Here is a 21,273-nt window from a genome sequence, read left to right on the forward strand (position 1 = left end):
AGTTGTTTATTGTTTCTTACATAAATATCTCTTTTTCTGCCATTTTAATATGAAAAGTTGGTTATGTACAGTATATACTGTATTTGTATATACCTATTGTAATAGGCAATAACTTTTTTCACAATAGAGGGGGAGAAGTGCTTCCTTCTGCATGAAGGAAAAATCTCTGAGCTCCAATCGCCCGGATCTGTGAAAGCTGTCAAAGGAATAAGAAAAGAATACAGGTGGAAGTGTCATTAACTTTCTCAGTGGCTGAAATTGAGTTTAGTAACGTTAGGAGGTGTTTTATTTACGACGGGAAGGAGCAGTCTAAACGTTTTCCCCCAGAGACTGAGGGGAAAAAAATGTTTCACTTCTGTTTTTAGTGGAATTGCAGATTCTATCAAAGCCAGTTACTCTCCCTATTGGAGTGCATATTGCAAACTCTACACATGCAAGTGTCTAAACGATTACATTTTTGCCTCAGTCAGGAGTTAATAGTGCGTTCAGTACAAAATTCTACATTTAAAATGCTTGTCATCCTTTCTTTGTATTTAATTTGATTATGTGCTTCTGAAAGTACAGTATGTGACATGACTGAACAATGGATCTCTTAAACTATGTAAATATTCACACAATATATATAGATAATTCAACTTTTAAACTAGGATTTACACGTATATAAATGATCCAACTTTTAAACTAAATTTTTAAGCACAGAAATAATGCCACTTTCACAAGCATAGTTTAATGAAATCTAGGCGATGGAAACTCTCGGCAATGATTCTGCTAAGAATATTTTTTCACCTTGTGTGAATTCTTTGTTGAATACAGTGTGTCGGGGTGTTTGCGTACTCCTAAATTGAAGCTTCCCTCGGTGTGAAAAAAATAATGAAATGTCTGAGGTGTTAATGCTTCCTGAGTTAATTTTCAGCTTGATGACAAGGAGCTGTTCATTCCTTTTCCCTGTAATTTACTATGTACAAACTCAGTCCTGGAAATTTGAGTCTGGTTGGGCCGGGGAGTATTCAATAAAGCCGACTGTGGCTAAAGACCTTACTAGCTGCACCTTGTTCCTATAGTGACATCAGCCACAGAGCTTCTGTTGCCATGGAATTATTAATAGGCAATTTAAACGAAAGAACAGACTGGGGGGGGGGAGGAGGGAGTTGTATTTGGAATAAGGATTTTTAAAAATAAATTTGGAATGAAAAACACAGTCTAGTGGAGTAAAACTCATAAATATATAAATGATCGTGGAGGGAAAGTCACAAAAAATATTTTTTTTTTGTGTGCCGGCAGTGAAACTTGGTGGGGATGTTCCCTGGTGGTTCAGGAATATATGAGAGAGCGCTTGGCAAGCTGGCTCATGAAATACAACCCCAGCAAAGTCCGGGGATGCAGGAGTTTTAGATCTCGCCCGGCCGCACGGGTCCGTTCCTGACGTCAAGCTGTTTGGACCGGGGCTCGCGTTCTTTCGCGAAAGAGGAGCCCAGGGGCTCCGCTCACTGGCGCGGCCCGGCCAGGCTGCCGATCAGACTAGCCCGCGCATCTTCTGGCTTTCCAGGAACTGCACGTTCAGACCGGCGGATTTGTTTTTTTGGCCACCACAAAAAAACAAAACAAAATCTCATCTGTTTTCCCCACTACATGATTTCGTTATCTACCTGTCGGCTCCTCTCTCTGTCCCCGTGTAAGATGTCGCTCTGGTTGGGCGGTAGTGTTACCGGCTGGGAAAGACTACACACAACCCTCCTGGGAGAATCTCCACTCTTTTGGTCATTTTGTCTTTTAGCACGCAAACCTACACCTTGCAGCCAAACAAGTGCAGCAGTGGTCACACATAGAGAAGCTTTCTATATCCTGCGAGTCTCAGGTGCAGGTGTCAAAAATAAACACCTTGAAAAAGAAGATTATTTTATTTGTTCACCGTGCTTGCTTGGAAGGCACAGTGCATTGTAAAATCCAATGAGCGGAACACCCTTATAAGGCCACCTCTTACCCAGTGTGTTTTCCGAAACTCTGCTGAGCACCGCACATCAGATAAATAATCATTAAACCCAGGACCATGGCTTGTCATATGCTGCTTGGTTATACAAAGCAGACACAGATATGAGAGTTACAGTATATGAGATTGACTGGTTCCAGATTATGGAGTGCTCCTTTTCCACTAACCTGTAAGGGAAAGCTCTCTATATATGGTTGACAATAGGCTGGGGGTCAGAACTGGCCTCTACATATCATTCTCAGTTTAATGAAGTTCATGTGGTGTTTCCACAGCAACCAGGATGCAGCATGTGCACCAGCAAACCGTAAAATCTGCAGGTTCAAAAGAGAATATATCAAAGAAAAGAGCAGTCGAATATCTCATTTCGTCATTACACATATGATATACTGTACTGCCGTTGGGGATCTCAAGTATTGTCATGTTCCGTGTTTATTTTCAGGTCTGGGGAACATATTTTTTTGGAAAATGAAGTCACTTACAGGATGCCAAGTCAATCGGAATTTTTTACAGATGCCATCACATCTAGAAGTGAAACACTGCTCCCCATCTAAAATCTTCCCATCTGGGAAGTTGCATGTCCTTTTAAAGTCAGGCAATACGGTACTGAGGACATTTTCAAAACAGTCACTACCTTCTATAATATAATATAAAATAATTTACTACATCTGGCATTTTAAACTTAATGCCCCTTGCTACACTTCTTGAAACAGTTTATCTTTTACTATTTTAATTGAACTGTTTTTTGAAGGAGCTCAAAGAGCCTTTAAGTGAAAGTCAAACTGTATATGTTTTGCTGTGAATTGCAAACTAAGACTCATAATCCTGATGTAGAAAAGGCCTATCGAAAACTGATATTTGAAAATACTTTCTGCTGTGTTTTCACATCAGAATAACATGCACTGCCTTTGTCTGACTTCAAAAAGCACTGTAATATAAAATAATTTACTACATCTGCCATGTCAAACCTCATGCCCTTTGCTACACTGTTGATATAACCGATTAATAGGCTGGTGCCTGAATGAGCTCAGACAATAAACATGCAGCTTGGCAGCTCATAGTTAATTAAAAATGTGACCTACATATAAACCTTGACAACCTATATTTTAAGACGGTGACCCCTAAATATCCATGTAAGCTGTCCTACTTACTAACTCAGTTATTGTACTGACTTCCACTAAGGGCATGAAAGGTGCTTAGTCTCTCTTTTCAATGCCTTGTGAGTGTTTTATTCCAATGCTGTGCCATCTCTTTCATCTCTGCTATAAGACACCTCCTCCAGATACTTTTAGGTCTGCCACAAACACTGCTTGTTTGAGGGCTCCAGAGCTGTGCAGAGATGTAAAGTTTGTTTTTATTAGTGTGCAAAGAGCCAGGTCCCTTTTCTGAATTTCATCTGCTCCCTCTGTCCTTTCTCAAGCTCCTCACTTCTGTTCCAGGTTGAGTACATTTGCAGTGTTGACTGCTGATATCTGTTGCCATGTCACTGTTGTAGCTTTTTTGTCGTGATCTTGACTGCCTTCTATACACAGTGCTTGTGCAAGCAAGTGTTTGCTGAATAATTACTATGCTTGTCTTGGGAGGTTATATCATCTGCCAGGCCATATAATCACAAAAAATCTTTTTCATTGGAAACATTATTTTGAAGGATGGTCAGTGGCATCATCATATCAGGAACTGTAAATATCTAAACAGGGTGGTGTTGTACAGCAACGAGAAGAGACCTGCTCTGAACTTCCCTTAATTTTATTTTCTGGATTCTCTGTTTATGAAATGGTTCTGTGTTTACAGTGTTTTTCTTATTTATTTGATGAGGTTAGCTAGTGTTTATTTCAAGAAAGAAATTGGCAAGAGCTCTAGGTCTAATGAGGTGTTAAGTGAAAAAATATTCTCATTATTTAGGTCGCCTGTCCAAGCAGCCATGGAAAGGATCATGTTGTGCATTAACCCTGTTTGTTTTTTTTAAATGTTGCCATATTATTACCATACTCTTGGCATAACGATGTTTAGCATGCTTTAATTTTGCATAGAAGCGTTTATTCCTGGTAACGTTTCTTGACTCTCTAGCATGTACAACATGTACTGTTCTGTTCCCCAGGCATGAAATTACAAACCGTTTGGAATGGCAAATTTAGGCAGGAGGTTCTCCTTGTGCCCACTTTATTGAATCCAAGCATGTTGGCGGGAGTAAGTTCTAAAGTAGAAAAGAACAGAAAAGTACCAGGTGTAGAAATGAGGAAACAAGTTAACAAGTTAACAGCCCAGAACTCGGGCTTTGCCACTCCACAATTACTAGGAGGTCCCTCCGCATCCTGCGGTGGTGACAGTGGTGAGAGTTTGCACAGCGGTTGTGTAGTGAGTTGGGGACTCAGTGACTGTAGTGGGTTTGTACACTACAGTCTCACTGTAGTGTACAAACCCACAGTTGGGGACTGTAGTGAGTTGGAGTGAGTGAGTGAGTCCTGAGACAGCGGAGACAAGGAACAGGAAAGTGAGGTGGTGACAAACCCTAGGCAGCTACAGTATATCAGTGTACTCAAAAGCCTTATGTCAGTAAAGGCAGATTAATAGACACATTTGAGTGTGAGTGTCCATCCTGCCAAGAAGAGAGATTGTTTGAGATATAAAGGACATTATCCTCTGCTTTTGTGTGTCTGGATACACAAAGTGTATTTGGGATTGAGGACAGGGGGTACTGTACTTGTATACCTAAAGGGTGTTGTAATCAAGCTGCCCAGCTATGCTGTTGAAACGCATTCACCAGGATAATTTCAAGAAAAGGCTGGGTGTTTCCATTAGCAATGAGCAAGATGGACCCAAAGGCCTCTTCTACGCGCCTGTTCCATCTGAACTCTGTTGGAAACACATTGTTTTTTCAGGTTGAACGTTTTGCAGATATACAGTATCACACTACAGTTTCATCCAAGATAACTTTCCTGCCATACTGTGAAAATGTGCCATCTCATACTCCTGCCCACATCATCTGGAAGTCATAAATGGTCGTCCTCTGTCTTCTTATTTTATAATTTATAAAATATAAATGACTAAAGTTACAAACCATACAGTGGCACATCGGATATTACAGACTTTCATTTCTGTTTTATCTACTATCTGCAAAACAGTCGTTGCAAATATTTATCTTTCCTACAAGCCAAATCCTTTTCAATTATGTTTTCCTGAAAAGAAAATGAATACCGGTTTTCCAAAATGATAGATTTACCTTTAAAACTGTTACTTAATCCAATTTCCACTGTACCAGGCCCATAAACTTTAACTGGTTACATTACAAGAACAGTAAATCACCTTGTAAATACTTTTCCTTTTCCACTCAAAAGACGTTTTATCAAAACAGTCAGCAAAGATAAAAAAAAAATCCTTACCCTTTTCTTTATTTAGTTATTTTTAGCAATTTTTTTTCCTATTGTCTGCTTTATTAATTTAGGTAAAGCTAGAGAGCATATGGAGTCAAAATGGGATTTACAGAGCTGCATCTGTGTAAGATTTCAATAGACACAGGGTTTTAAGAGTAACGTATAGTAGGTTGAATGTAAACATAGAAGTTGCACTTAATGCAACTCCTTTAGGCTGAGCTGTTCCATTTTGCCTCATTTTACATCTTACTGGTAATGGCTGAGTTGGAGCCAAAGGTTTTTAAAATGGCTGAAATCTTTGCATGTTCGTTGAAGTATACCCTGGTCCAAGTGGCTTTTGCACTATGGCCCATCAGCCTTCAATAAAAAAATCAGAGCTTTCTTTTCTGTTTCCGTGACTGGTAATTTCTGGGAAACACTTGGCGAATTTACTAGCTAAATATTGTTTTTGCTTTTTTTCACTCACTGTAGTAAAATGGGACCTCTACAAGACATTGGCCGTAAATGAACAGAGTTCATGTAGGGTCTAATTCTATGCTGAGAAACCTGAACAGAAAAAAATAAGGCTGGAATTTATCTACACACAATAGAAAAATGTTTTATTTTAACACTGCATTTGTTAACAGATACTGTTGTTCTGGAGATTACCCTACTCATGACATTGCTTGGGCTTTTTCAAGAAACGGCTGCACAAGATTGTGAGATCTTTAAGCTACTAACAGGGAATCAAGCTTAGATGGAGCAAATGGCTTCCTTTGGCTCGCAAACTTTTTCTTATGTTCTTATGTAAGATACAGCACCAGAGGTTAAGTGTGTGCATTGAGCTGGAATAGAAATGTCCCAGAATTGTAAAAGTTCTCAAACACACGGATCTCAGAGCTTTCAAAATCGACTACAAACCTTGACAACGTCTGGGCTTCAACATAGCCGGGCTTTAATAATTCTCCGGTAGCACCACTGTATTTGTGCTGTGTTCATACTTGGCAACTGAGCATTTAATTATACTCTTATGAAAAATGCTTCCACTATGATTCCCGTAAAACACACGCAGCCAGGCAGGCTGTACTAGAGACAAATGAATAGGCTACATCTGCTAGCTGACATAAAAAGTACTGGAAAATGTCACAGGTGTCGTGGGCTTTTTACTGTCATCGGCATCAGGGTCAGTTTTCCATTACTCCCTAAAAATGCAATGGAAAGTGCCTGCCGTGAAAAAATGGAAAATCTTTTCAGACGAATGGAATCTGAGAAGCTGCCTTTCCTACTGCACAGATTCCTTGCCAGAAGCATTGTTTAACAAATACGATGATCACATGGTGTGGGCCTGTCATTTCCTCCTGTTTACCGTGCTGGAAGTGTTGCGCACAGATGTTTTCGAGACCAGTTGTCTAATTTACCTATTTTTAAAGCCTTAGAATGATACTCTAAATTGGTGACCTACCTGTACCAGGCTGTTAAAAATAATCGCTATTCTAGGACCACTGTACCTGTCTTTTAGTGAACCGGCATTTTAGACTTCACCAACTAGACTAAATTTGGTATTCAGACTCTAGAGGATGATTAAAAATGCTTTTAAAACCTTCACTGCTTTACAATCTCCCTTAAGTGTAAGATGTACTTCCGTATTCACCTGTTTTTCTGGTTAAAATACTCATTGTTCCTAACTGTCCCTGGCATCATGATTTTTTAAATGGCACAATCTATTATAATGTTACTTTACAAGCCTTTTAGCATTGGAAGGAAGGTATATATATTTTCCGATTACATCGGGGCAACTCGAAAGATACTCTGAATCATGTGGTTCTTGAGAATCCCATCCAGAGATTAGATAAAGAATGGAGAAACTCATACACTGATGACAATTTTGATTAATAGTGAAAAGCAAGTCATTGAACCAGCGCCTCACCACTCAAACCTGTCTGAAATTGGTTTAGGGAAGGTGAATGAATGACTTTTGTGGAGTTTGTTTCAAGTTATTGAATTAATGTGCATTTGCTGCACAGCACAATAGGGTGGATTGTTATCAAAGATGTGACATAAATCCAATGTTTTGAAGTAACTTCACCAAGGGAATCAAATGGCATATGTTTTTATAGTCAATAGAAGTTTGCATTCATAGGAGGTTTTGCCAAATTGTGAAATAGGAAAGGCCAAGAGTGCAGAGCAAACTATTGAACAAAAGGCTTTTCAAGTACTGTAATCTGAAAAACCACTCCTGCTCATTGAAACCTAGTTTTGAAAATCTCATGAAAAAAACAACATGGACCACATACTGTATAGATAAATGAAGTGTTTCAAGTAACGTTATAAAAAAGAAAAAAGGAACATCTGTACTTTAGAGAGTAATGCCATACTGTGCCAAAGTTGGCATACTTTTCACAGGAGTTTTTTTTTTAGAGACCCAACAGCTGGATTAACTGACGCTATAAATGCGATCTGTTGAGACAACACCTGCACTTGTTGTTTGTATTTGTTTGCTTGAGCTCTTTGTGTTGGGATACAGACCAGAAATTATGGTGAAGTCTATATCAAACAAATATGAAAAAGTTTTAGAATGTGGTTTGGTTTCTAGTGGAAAGTCAACAAGTAGCAGCCATTAAAGGAGGAATGGAAATCTTGAATCAAAGGATGATAATGTAAGTATTTCATATTTGTTCAGATTTCACCCTATATTATGCATGCAGATTTTTCAAAAATAACTGATAGGGTGATATTAGCATGACTGAAGCAAGACTTAGACCCTCTAAATTACAATATGGTTCAGGTTTTAGAAATATATTGTACACACCCCTTAATTGACTAGTATATTTTAGATGTTTTTATTCTGTACAATTCTTATCAAAAAGAGACTAAAAATGAAGGCAATTAAGGTCAACAATATCCAGCATTGCTCCTTCAGTTCTCTAGTATCTAAATGATCCCAGTGAATCAGCTGCTTAATCTGTGTTGTTAATAAACTCCATATGTCTGTCACACTCTGCGGTAAGAAAAAAGCTCTACACACCATCATTCAGTCTCCAAATGTTGACTGGTACTATATGGTTAGAAGTGATAGCTGCTGCAATTAGAATTTTGCACTTCAGCCAGACGTGACAAGTGTACACAGTGTGCCACTTGCTCACTTTTATCATACTTTTATGCTTTATTTTATATACTTTATTAAATTGGAGGTTTTGCTTCTGCGTGTGTGGTATAACAGTGCCAAGGTGACTTGGGTTTCAAGCAAAACTATAAGAATGTATAAAAAAGGGTAGTTCTTAAAACAACTCTTCATGACCCAGGCAAATTTAATCCTCCCCATTTCTAAAGATTAAGTTGAGAGATAAGACAGCTTCCTGGTTCTTTCTGTATTCAGTTTCAAGTGAAATACGTCCATGGTTTCCATGACGACTTCAGTAAATAGTGCAGCACCACATGAGTAAGTCTTGTACAGTTAAGAATGATGCCAGAAATCTGATTCCAGCATTGTTGTAGGAATTAAACATTCTTGGATGGAGCTTTGAATGCCCAGGGTCTGATTCATCACTTCATCGTCCTCCAGTTTTTTAAGTGTAATTGTTCAAATCTAGCAAACCTAACACATTCCATATTGCACTTCATTCTTTTCATTAGATGTCACCTTGTTATTTCCAGTCAGACATTAATTTAAAGATGCTGGTCTCGTACTGCCAGTGATTGCATGGAAACAGAAAGGGATTATGTGTTCTGCAGTAATTAAAAAAGTTTCTGCCACAAATTTTTTTAGATTTCATAACTGTGAAAAACAAAGCCATTGGTTCAATCCACTTTATGAGTGAAAGAAAGGTGAGTGGTGATTTCATTTTTAGGCCTCTGCTCTCCAAGCAAGTCACACATCTGTCTTTCAGGTCCTAAGACAAGAGTTTTTGGTGAATGCGACATTTCATATTTCATTTTATTTTGAGATTTTATTTCTTAAGTGAACTAACATCCTTATCATCTTGCAATAGAGGGCCAAAGAGCATAGAGAGCATATCTGACGTAACTCACCTAGCTGATGGAAAGGCAGTCTACTCGCGAGGATGAGACTCCATGAACCCTCTGCCCCTCACTATTGTGAGGAATGAGCTAGGGAGCTGCTTCAAGGGTGTAGATGGGGAGGCAGGAGGGGTGTGAGAGAGAAGCCTGAAGGGAAGCCCTGAGTGTAAGATACACACATAGGAGAGCAGATTAGGATCTAAATGTCCTCCTAAACCTTCTATCATAAAGTTAATTTCTGGTGTGTAACCTCAAAGAGGCAATGGCTCTTGCCATCTCTGCAGTCAATTAGTTGACACTGACTCATCTTATCTGGAAGCATCCTAGCTTTAAACATAGGTTTACTTTACTGTGAAGAATGGTTCTTGCTTTCCAATCCTTGGTATCAGTCAGGGTTACATTTTGTAATATTGTAGTACTTTATCCAGATGAAAAGAAAAGCTCTGTACTGTCTCAAGGAACGGCAGTAGTGTAAAAAAGGATTAACCTTTTTATTGTCCCTCATACGTCACCACCATGATATTGGATAGTTCACCCCAAATTAACATTTGTCATATTGACACTACAGACTCAGAGGTGAAAACCACTACAAAAGGAACTCAATTTTTTCAAACTCTTTGGACTCTCTTTAATAATTCTGGTCATAATTTCAGCACAATTCAGTTTTTCCAAGCGAAAGTAACTTGATAAAGAGATAAGAATGGCAGAAGTGAAAATCTGGCTACCCTTTCCCTCTATCCTAAATATTACAAAGTCAATTCAGATTTAATTTTATAATGATCAGTAACTGTTTACTCTGAAGAGCTCTGCATAACTAAATTCTGGTTAGCACATCTAAAATATTGCTAACAACCGATCATCTACTGCTAGAGACTGCAGTCACATTTCAGCAGTGGATAAACTGCAAGTTGACATGACGTATATTTAAAGTAATGATAGTCCTGCTTGAAACGCCATTAAAGGTATCAGATATCAATTCAAAGGCTACGATACAAGGTAATAACGCGCATATCTTCAAAAAATGCGACTGATGTCCTTTCCTTTGAGTTCACGTGATAATTTTACACTTCTCCCTAAATAGCAGAAAGTGTATTCTTAAACTCCTACACTACATAACTCAAGATCTCGGTATATTCGCACAGTGAGATTATAAGAATGAAGATGTTTGTTAGCAGAAAGTCGTAATGAGTAAATCCCATTATTTCTCTAACCTCGTATTTTTCTGTACCCAGTTTCTTGCGGTGCAGTAACGCCAGGACTTGATTGGAAATTGCAGACATCTGTGCAATTCCGCTACACGAAATTACCCACCCTCTGAAGCACAACACACATATTTAATTTAGGCATTGTAAGGCACGCTTACTGCTGGATAAATAAATATGTAAATAACCGAATCACATTTGAAAAAAAAACCCCGATACAAATACAAGAAAAATGTAAGATTCAACACTTCAGATGAGACTTTCCCTTTATCACTTGGAATCGCGATAAAAAACACCTGTGAAACGGATAATGCCATCTAGCTTCTTGTTATTTCTTTTAAATCTCTTTTTAAAGGGTGTTAAAACGTAGAAAAAAACCCTCAAATTTACGACAGATCACACCGCTTCAGCAAATAAACTAAAGAAACGTCTTGTCATTGTCACTTCATTTCAGACTTTATATATATATATTACCTTTTAATATGACTATTTTATAAAGGTTTTTAAGACTGATATAATCACATTTGATCTAGAATCAGGTAGACAGTTTTATCACTGGCCTTGGACCAAGTTAAACAAATTAAATTAATCAAGTTAACCAAGGCTGTGCCATTACATACTGTACTAAGGTCTGGTACTTCCCATACTTTCATATGGCTCTGTCTTAGCAAAGATTCAAAATTTCATCTTGAAACAACAGGACTAACAAAAATACCTAACTGTATTTTAGTGGGAGTGGTATCTATTTCTGTTCTCTATGCCTACTGTACATTACCTGTTGCTAGTTAAGATTTTTAATACTTGTTTTCAGAAAACTCGCAAACCTTGAAAATCCCCATTGTTACAGTAAGTCTTCAATCGTTGCATCATTGAGAAGTAAACCACTGAGGCTTAAAGTGAGATTTACTGTCACTGTTTCCTTTGACTTCATTATTGAACCTCATAAAAAAAAATTTTTTCATCCTTAAAAAAATAAAACTTTTCCATACTTTACGAATGCTATCTCGAAGCACTTTTAAATTACAGCAGTAAATGGCTATAGACCGCACTCATATGGTAACCATGTGTTAGATATCTGTCAGCCAACTCCGCGCAGGCTGCAGGTTTAAAAATGAGGGAATCTTCAGAAGCTAACAGGATTGTGTTTCAAAAAGGCAAAAGAATACTTTGTAACAAATCAAGTGGTTGCTTAACTTGGATTTGGCACTGGTGTGGTAATGCTCTGAGTGTGAATTTTATGATATTGATATAAATTAAAACTGGTGTTTACATAAGAAAAAAAAGACGGAATAACTGAACGAATCGTTGCAAGTTTCCACTCGTACATCTCACGAGAAAGGAGTAAGGCTGGGATTAAAACACAAGGAACGACCACAAACAAACAACACCATAATGTGCCAACATAACTAGCCAGGAATTAACCTAGTAGTTCTTTACCAGTTCTGACAAACTGGCTCAGGTGAAGGGTTGATATTCTACACAACTCTAGGTGAAAAATATGGACAATACCTTGTTCTGTTTCTGCAGTTTTAAGGGAAGCAGGTAACCGCGAGACTCTCTCTGGATGGTACACAGGTTAACCCTCTAGAGCATACTGGTATCAGTTTTTATAACATGGTTCAGTAGGGCTATCTGGGTAAACTAACCTCCTAAAGCTTACAGCACCAGTCTCCACAAATTTTGACCTTAATCTCTGGAAATTCTTTTAGAGTCTTAACCACTACTCCAATCTGGCCTGACTCACACCTGGTAGAATATCCTGGAAAGCAACAGCTGTGAGCACAGCAAAACCTTGAATGTAACTGTTTTAAAACAGTTAGCTATATGTGTTAATTCATAAACGGTGTTATTTAACAGGAAATAAGGAGGAGATACTTCTGGTCCTTTACGAATAAATACTCTACAAGCATCTTTTCAGCACTCCCTCCCTCCATTCCAACATCAGCATTGAAGCTGCCTCCGTCGCTCATTCCTCATAAGTGAGAGGATTGCATCAGCACTGATCTTCAGCCAGTGCTGTCATTCCTGTCCCCAGACAACTTAATGTCAAAATAGTACGTATGCTATCTCTTTTTATTTCTGGGTTCATTTTGCTGCAATTAGAATTTCTCTTCTTTGACTTTCTTTGACATCATTTTCAGTGTCATACATTTGTTCTTAAATATTCATTGTTTTCAGTGTTACTGCAGAGACCTGCTACATGAAAATGCTGTAATGATAAAATAACTATGACTGTGATACTGAGCATCTTAAAATGAAAACGGATACTGAAGCCTTCTGAACCCACTTGTAATTTTTACTATTCCACATACTTTCCACTCTCTAGACGTCCTCTCTTAAGGGTTGTTAGAGAGAGCTCCCTGAAATGGCAGCCAAGTTCTCTGAAAGGGCCGGCTCTCAGATTGGGACAGGAAGAAACTTACCCAGCATGTCACTCAAAAACAATGTTGTGAATGCGCCACAAATCAAACAGCTCAGGGTGCATCACGGCAAGGTGAGACAGCAGCCCACGAACTGGGCTCCCTTCGTCAGTGCAGATGCTGAAAGGCCAGCCCTCTGTCATGAAACATGTCTGTGTTGCACAAGAATGATTAAAAAGTAGAACACGGTTCCCAAAGGTCTAGATTTCAGTCTTTTTTTTTCCTCCTTCTGTCTTCTGATATTGTGCACATGTGGAAGAGGAAATACAGATGAAAACCATATAAAACTAAGAGGCCTTGGAAAAAACTGGCTCACGCGTCAGTTATGTTTCCTAATGGTACTTAAATATAACCCCACCGCCTCCACATATAGAAAGTTTTTTTGTTAAAGACCTAATTAATACATTATGTGCTATCCCCCAATCTCGCTTCGCTTAAACCTCTAATATTTCTGGTCTTATACAACCTGCTGCATTGAGCACCTTAGTCTTTTTGTTGAACAACACTAACAGAGATGGTTGGGTCCATTGGTTGAGTAAGAGTATTTTAAGGTGTGTAATTAAAAGGACCGGAAGTGTGACATTAGAATCTGATCTCCTTCCGATCTTCTGTTAGATAACACCATTTATGAATTCACATAAAGTTTAAAACAGTCACATTTAAGCTTTTCCTGTGCTAACACTCCTTGCCTGGCACAGCTGTCTCTTCCCAGGACATTCTACCAGGTCTGAGTCTGAGATGCCATGAGGTGAGTAGAGATCTAGCTGTTTACAGATATTGCAATGAGAACTGGGCTCTGCTGTGACATGACATGGAACTTTCCAAGAAAGTTTACAAACCACTGGAAGCCAACTGGCACATCTTGACCATCTTGCTGCTAACAACCTGATTACATAACCTTAGGGATCCTGATGTAATATAACATGGCTTAGTACACTACTCCACCGCTGACAGGTCTTTATTTGAAGGCTTGTTCCTCCAGCACTCAAGCCCCTGTTTAATTTCAGTTCAAGGTGTCTCATTTACAAATGGCTCCACAGAAACCCTCTTATCAAAAGATAACAGTGAAATTATTGCCTTAAACATGTGCTCTGATTTATCACCAGAGGGAGAAGTGATAGATAGAAAGAAAAGCATAAATCCTTGTTTATTCCAAAGGCCTGCTTTATATTACAAAAGGAATGGTTAGTGGGGTTACTGTGTTGGAGGAATGACTTCGTAAAAGAACTTAAACTTGGCAGGACAAGGCACGTCTCAGCCTAACTCCTGTCAAACCACTGATCCTCCTTCAAGGAAGATGGGAAGCAGCAGAGCCCGGCAGACTGCAGACGACGTCTGTGTTTTCCTCAGACTGGACCCTGTAGCTCATGCATGGCTTCTTACAGTGTGCAATTTTTGAAAAAAAGCTTCCACAGCTGACCACCACATTGTGGAGCCTGTGAGCAACGATGGAGCATTTGTAGCTCTTGCTTTTGTAGCTCTTGCCAACATGTGTGGGACATGTCCATTAATGTATCGTGAGCTTTGGAATCAATTTTCTGAACACAAGGTCACATCCCGCCTCTGGGCTTAAATGTTTCCATGACAAATCGTATTTGCTAGTAAATCACATTGATTTATCGGTTGCTGCCCAAAGAGTCCAATTTGTCACCTTGGGATCGTTTCTAACATCCCTGAAAATGTAAGCCTTATTTTTTTACAGCATTTCACACAGATTCGCCGTCAGTTACTATCAGAACTGTTTGCACAGCATAGTTCAGTCACTTGGAACCTCTTTTGGGAATCCTTTATCGATCTAAAGCAACACTTTTAGTTAAGAGAAGATGCTAGGTACTCACTCAGCAAGTGCATCTAGTGATATTAAAGAAATAATGGATGGCTGAATTAGCTTGTAAAGATTAACTCTTCCAGAGGCCGTGCAGTATTTTAATCTGATATAAGCCACTAGCACGGAAAGGATACTATAGGAATGAGGAATGCAGCTGTAAAATGGGACTTTATAAATGCCAAGCCTGCTCTTTAACATGAAATGTTTTTCAGTGTCTCCTATTATGGCCTCTAAATAACAGGTATCCTGCCGTTTTAATGGGGTTTGCCTTTCATTAAACTGCTGTTTAAAGAACTGTTCACATGGTACCAAGAAAACAAGCATCTCAGCCATGACGTCAATCGAAGACCATGACACTCAGGAACCTTTTTATGACTGGAACCACTACCCCCCAGGTCAGACAGTTATTAATTAGATTCGAAGCACATGCTGGAGACAGGGTTAGACATCTGCTGAGCGAAGTGCTTTCTGCAGTGGTGGAACTGTTTATCCTGAAGTGCCGAAGTAATATACCAACCTTGAGGTTTTTCTCACTGGATATTCATAGTCTATGACACTGGACGGAACCGACACTGTGTTTGTAATTCATAGAACATTCCGTCTTATAATACGAGAAATCTGTGTACCATGGTTACGGCAAAGAAAAGAGGCTTAAATGATGCCATCGGTCCTTTCTCTGATTAACGGCCCCCAAATGCAAAAACATATTTTATGAAAAGAAATTTGCAATCAATGCCTGTCAAATGCTACCTGTCTTTAATCAAATGAAGGAGGTACAACTGCCATTCCTTCATTAGAGATGTCATGAGTTAGATATCGTTGTTGAACAGAGGGCTTGGTGTTTTGCTCTTTGCTAAGACCCTTGGGCGTGTGTTTCAGGGTTGGAGTTTTCAGAGAACTTGAATTCCCCCAAAAATGGTCATGACAAATAAAATACTTGATAAAAAGAAACAGGATATCGCACATGGTTTCCTCTCATGTTAATAAAGGGAGCTGTTTGTACAGCATCCGAGCTCACAAGCAGGCAAGTCTTTGTGTTATTTTGGTTAATATTTTGTCTTGTTATTGGCATTTCATAACTTACTTTTATTTTACTTTATTTTATTTGAGATCCGCAAACTGTATCTGCATGTAGCACAAAAAACGAACAAACATAAATACACCATTCAAGACATTTCCATGCACTATGTGATATAGTTTCCACATTTTGAACTTTCACATAAATTAGGTTTTATGGGTTTCAAGATCAGGGACACATTTATAGACATCAATAGCAAATCTGGGCCTTTTTGTGTTCCATTGGGTATCCTGCTGGGGTAATACTTAAGGAAAGAAGGCAGAGACAGCTTTAAATTACCTTGGTTTTCATTTTCCTTACTTCCTAACGTCCCAAACTATTGGTGTCATGAGATCTTTAAATATTGACAGTCTTGTCAGTCTCAAGATCCCCTGGACTGCAGCAAAACTAACAGATTCCTTGTTTTAGAAAAAAAAAAGAAAATGTTTTCCAGGTGGAACAGACAATGAAGACAATGAACACCTTAGCTGATCAGGAAATGATTCACCAAAAGACATATTTTCAAAAACCTGGAGGTGAATCCATTAACTCATGCGATTCAAAAATCACAGGAAAATCTCAAGGCTATACGCTAACAGGCAGTTTTCTTTAGTGATGCTCCAAAAGGAATATGATCCTTTGAGAATTTAAGCTCTGGAGTAGGATTTAGGTTTCTCATAATTCAAGAATATTGTGAATAGCAATTGTAGAGATATAGTATTGCATAAAATGGGTATTTAAAAAAAAAAAGATTTTGTATTTTGGCTGGAGAGTCCTTGCAGCTCATAAGGTGTGTTCATAAGGTATGTTCTACTGTTCTTATGCGTGGAAAGAACTAGAGATACTAAGCAAATGGTAAAGGAACATTTACTCCTCTGTTTATTTTAAACAAAGTATTCAAATTCCCCAAGATTAGGGGAATTAAGTAGGATTTTGCATGTGTTTGATAAGAAAGTCTTAAAAAGTACTTTAAATATCTCATTGTATTTAGGTTATCTCAAGCTTCTAAGGCCTGGATTTTTGTGTTCTCTTTTCTAAGAACACAAATACATCTGGTTTCTTTTAATTGCAATTTTTTTCTTCAGAAAACAAGCTTTGCTGGGCTGGGTTCAATTTATCTAAACACAACCCAATCAGAAGAGGCCAGAATATAAACAGAACAAGACCATTTTTTAATTCTGTAACCATTTATTTACCACCATAGCCCATCATTCATTACTGTCAATGAGCAAAATGAATTGAACTATTTGATAAGTAAGCAATAAAAGCACACTCAAGGGTCATTATTAGACACAAAACATCAGTTGTTGTAGTAATTATTTTCTCATTTTCCATTATTGTATTCCAGTAAGCAGAAAATATAGTTTTCACTGTAATGTAATTTGAGTTTTCACGCAATGTATTGTTTCTAATGTTTTTTTTTTTATTGTAGGATTATTGTAATACCATTTTGAATGGGATATATCACATTCAAAATTGAACTTCAACCAATGGATATGCATTCTCATTGCCCTTAAAACGCAAAATTAAAAGCTCACTGTAGGCTTCTGAAATCCTGGTAATACACCATACAGACATACAAACACATGTGCAGACAGAAATGGTGGTATGCATTATGCTACAGCACAGCCATCCAGTGTTAATTTAGTGACTTGAAGACATAATAACAGTATCCTCCTTTGTTGCCTTACTTGCAAATATCAAATTAACTGAAATATACCCAATAAAACATATTGTTACAGCTTAAGGCGAAGAAGTGTGTCTAGATAAAAGTTTGCTATACTTGGAAGAGTAGACACTTCTAGCTTCAAAACCGGAGAGGCTGTTTGCTGTCTGGGGGAGGAGGGTTCCTTGGGCAGAAACAATTGTAAAGTTTACCTTACTATACCCAGGTACGTTGTGGGTTAATGGTTGTCAACAGTACAGAAACGCACAATATAATATGACATTAAGAGCAAGAGAAAGGGGACAAGACACAAGGAAACATAAAGCAGGGAAGAAGGAGAGGAGAGAATTATTATGAAATGAAAAATTATGATGAAAAAACTAAATTTATTCAGGTGCACTAAGTCATGCAATTAGTTGTATTTCCTCTGTCTGAGTGCAATTCATGATTCATAGCAGTTCATTATTTCAGAATACATACACCTGAATCTGTAAGGTACTTCTGTCATGTGGGGAATTTCAAGCTTCAAAACTGAAGATTCAACAAGAAAGACTAATGAGCTTTCAAAACAACTCAGTAGTGAAGTTATAGAAAGGCAAAGATAAGAAAGATTCAAAAACATTCTGCAATTGAGCACAGTGAAGACCATCACTACGAGCAAGGTGCTCAGACACTGCCTAGCTGGTCTGTCCCTCAAAAACTGAGCTGCCGGGCAGGAAGGAAACCAGTGCAACTTTAATAAACTGTGAGATGGAGGAAAAAATAAAACCAGAGTAAAACTTTAAGACGAGAGCAGGCCAAACAGACTAAAAGTAATTTTATCAAAGCGACAAGCACAGTTTTCAAAGTTCTTCACATAACCACCTCTGCAGATTGACTTAGTCATGTGTTCCGTATGTCACTATTTAAAATAAAACAAAATCATACCTACAGCACATTTTCAGTTGTGTGAGACGTTCTCGCTGAAGTGAATTTGAACTACAATCAACCTTATTCATACACATTAAAATTCTGGGGAAAACACTCATTATAGTATCTTTAACTAGTAATGAAATGACTACCAGGACCATTTTCCAAGCAGGTCTCTCCTCTCTTAAAATAGAGTCTATTCTAAATCCCAAATTTATGTCTAATTGGGAAACATGTTTTGCTTTTAGCGGGTAGAACTGTGTCAGTTTGTGAGCAAAAGAGGAACAAGTACAGAGTCTATTCTGATATCTGTACAGAAATGTGAAAAAAACAACATGTCCACTGTGAAGCTTCCATCAGGTGTGTAACCTCATAGCTGAAAAAATGGTACTTTTGACCATGGAATTCATCTATGCTTGTTTGTTTTGCATACCTATATTCACAATGGCTTGAGTGACATCTTCATAGTTTTATATTCTGTACATTAAGAGCAATTGTGTCTCTGGAGCCAAAATTATTTTCTGGAGAAAATCCTCCTGCAGAGGATTTCAGTCTGTCCTTATAATTAATTTTTTTTTAGTCAGGAAATTCATCTTTTTTGTACTTCATTGCACATTCTCTAAAATTCCTGCATCCTTTTATCATTGAAATCCTTTTTTCTTTTACTGTGACATTTTTTTAAATGTATTCACTAGTAGAAAGACATCTATTTTATTAGGATCTTTACTTTTTTACGATTTATAAGTTTTGTGTGTGCCATCTTAGGAAAATCTGTTTGAGCATATATACATTGTAACCTGTGAAACATGAAAATTTAAAGTTGAAATCAGAGTCCATGCCAATCATTACTCATCCTCTTAATTTCTTCTTATTTCTCATGTTTCCTTAATTCCATCAATCTTCCTTGCTTTTGTTATAATCCTCTTTTATTGCTGATAGCAGTATTATTAGTGGTAGTCATGACTAGCAATGACATCAGTAGAAAAGCATTTTCAGGCAGTAGGGATGGTGGTTTGCAGACTTGCTCAGACTCAGCTCTAAAACTTACAAGGGTGAATGCTGAATCAGCTCAATTTAGGAAAAAAGAGAACAATTCTGTTGAAAACTTAAAACTGAAATACTCATAATCTTTTGGTATACAAGGCATGGACTTCAAACACTGTGGTCTATCAAATAGAAAATCAAAGGGTATGCACTGTATAGGGAACAACTAGACTTCTAAAACAGGACATTATCCTGTCTTGCTGCAAGTATTCAAAATTACAGGTAAGTACAGTGGAAGCATAAGAAAAGTAATGTAAAATGTAATAACTATGAAACACGTAGAGCAATTATGCAAAAAATACAGCATGCTGTAGCAACACTAACATGTGTAACAATTTATCTATATATAATATTGAATAATATAGCCTTTACAGTCTTTACAATCTGCTCAGTTGTCCGTTCTTGAAGAACCAAAGCATCATCGTTTTGGAAAGACACAAAGGTTAAATGGTAAGTGCTGCGTGTGTGTGTGAGTATTTCTTTGTTGGAAACAAGGATGTTTTTTTGTCAAACTTGAGCATAATTATACTTGTTTTGGCAGGTCTTCTCCAAACAGTCAGGAGGAAAATTCTTGGGACAGAGGTCCCAAATTCTCCTTATGGATGAATCACTGTCCATTGTGATGGATGTATAATGTCACGCAACCGCTTGAAATGTATCCAAGACCTGTGGTTGACGTCAATAGACAACATCTGATGTGGGCAATGGAAATCCAACGGTTGAAACAAACAAATGATGCCTAATGGTCAGAATGTTTTGATGAACTTAAGACTGAGACTAGCCTTTACTTTTTCCTTTTTCAGTTTTCCTCAGGATAGATTTAAGATGACAAGAGTGAGAAATTAAAGGTGTGATAGAACCTGGTATAACCAGATAAATAATAGCTCATTATGCCAGGCGCAAAAACATGGAATTTGAATTCTTTATTATTCCATAAGGAATGCTAGCGTACTGTATAATCAATGACAAAGAATATTCAATTTACCACATACGGCTACAATATGATATAATACAGTGCAAATGACATCTGAATATAATATTTTTAAATAAACAGAATTGCTAATCCTGGTATCATGCAAGAACATTGACTCATAATATTTGGCATGTTTGCTATTGGCTTCACTTACAGCATGTTTCTAAACTCAAGATGAGATCTTCTCCATTCCTCAATGAAACCAACATTGTACATTCAAATATGTCAGTTCCTTGTCCTGAATTTTTCAATTTTCCTCTGTATGAACTGTGCTGCTGATGTGCTTTGGGTGGTGCTCATTATGTTCACCAAGCCCTACAGAATCTTGGTATTATTTAGTCAGCAGAATGCTTTTTTTTCTCTGTGCTTAAGCTTCTGTCAGACATACAACAGTGACGCCTGTCTTTCCTAGACTACTCAGTAAAAAAGTTTCTGCACTCATTTCATTTTAGTGACAGACATGGCAAAAATGTTAAAATCTGTTTTCTTTCTGTGCCCAGCCTGCTTACCATTATTTCTCCACATCCAGCATCTCATTTGACAACATCCTGAATAATGGATTTGTGGGCATCTTGCTATCTTCTACTGCGGTGCCCTCTTTCCCCTCAAGTGACAGCTGTATAATTGTCATGTGTCCCTCATTATGATTCAGAATTACGACGTGAGGTTTTAATTTTGCCTGTGAAGCATGCAGCTATTCTGTGTTTCAGCAACACAGAAAAATAGTCTCAGAATTTATTTTTCAAACGGACTTCACCTCCTAGAACTGCTCATAGAAACACACTCTTTTGTGTTTCTCAAGTATTTCTCAAGTATTATGCAC

Source organism: Atractosteus spatula, chromosome 22 (assembly GCF_055471065.1).
Source record: "Atractosteus spatula isolate fAtrSpa1 chromosome 22, fAtrSpa1.hap1, whole genome shotgun sequence".
In the NCBI taxonomy this organism is placed as follows: Eukaryota; Metazoa; Chordata; class Actinopteri; order Semionotiformes; family Lepisosteidae; genus Atractosteus; species Atractosteus spatula.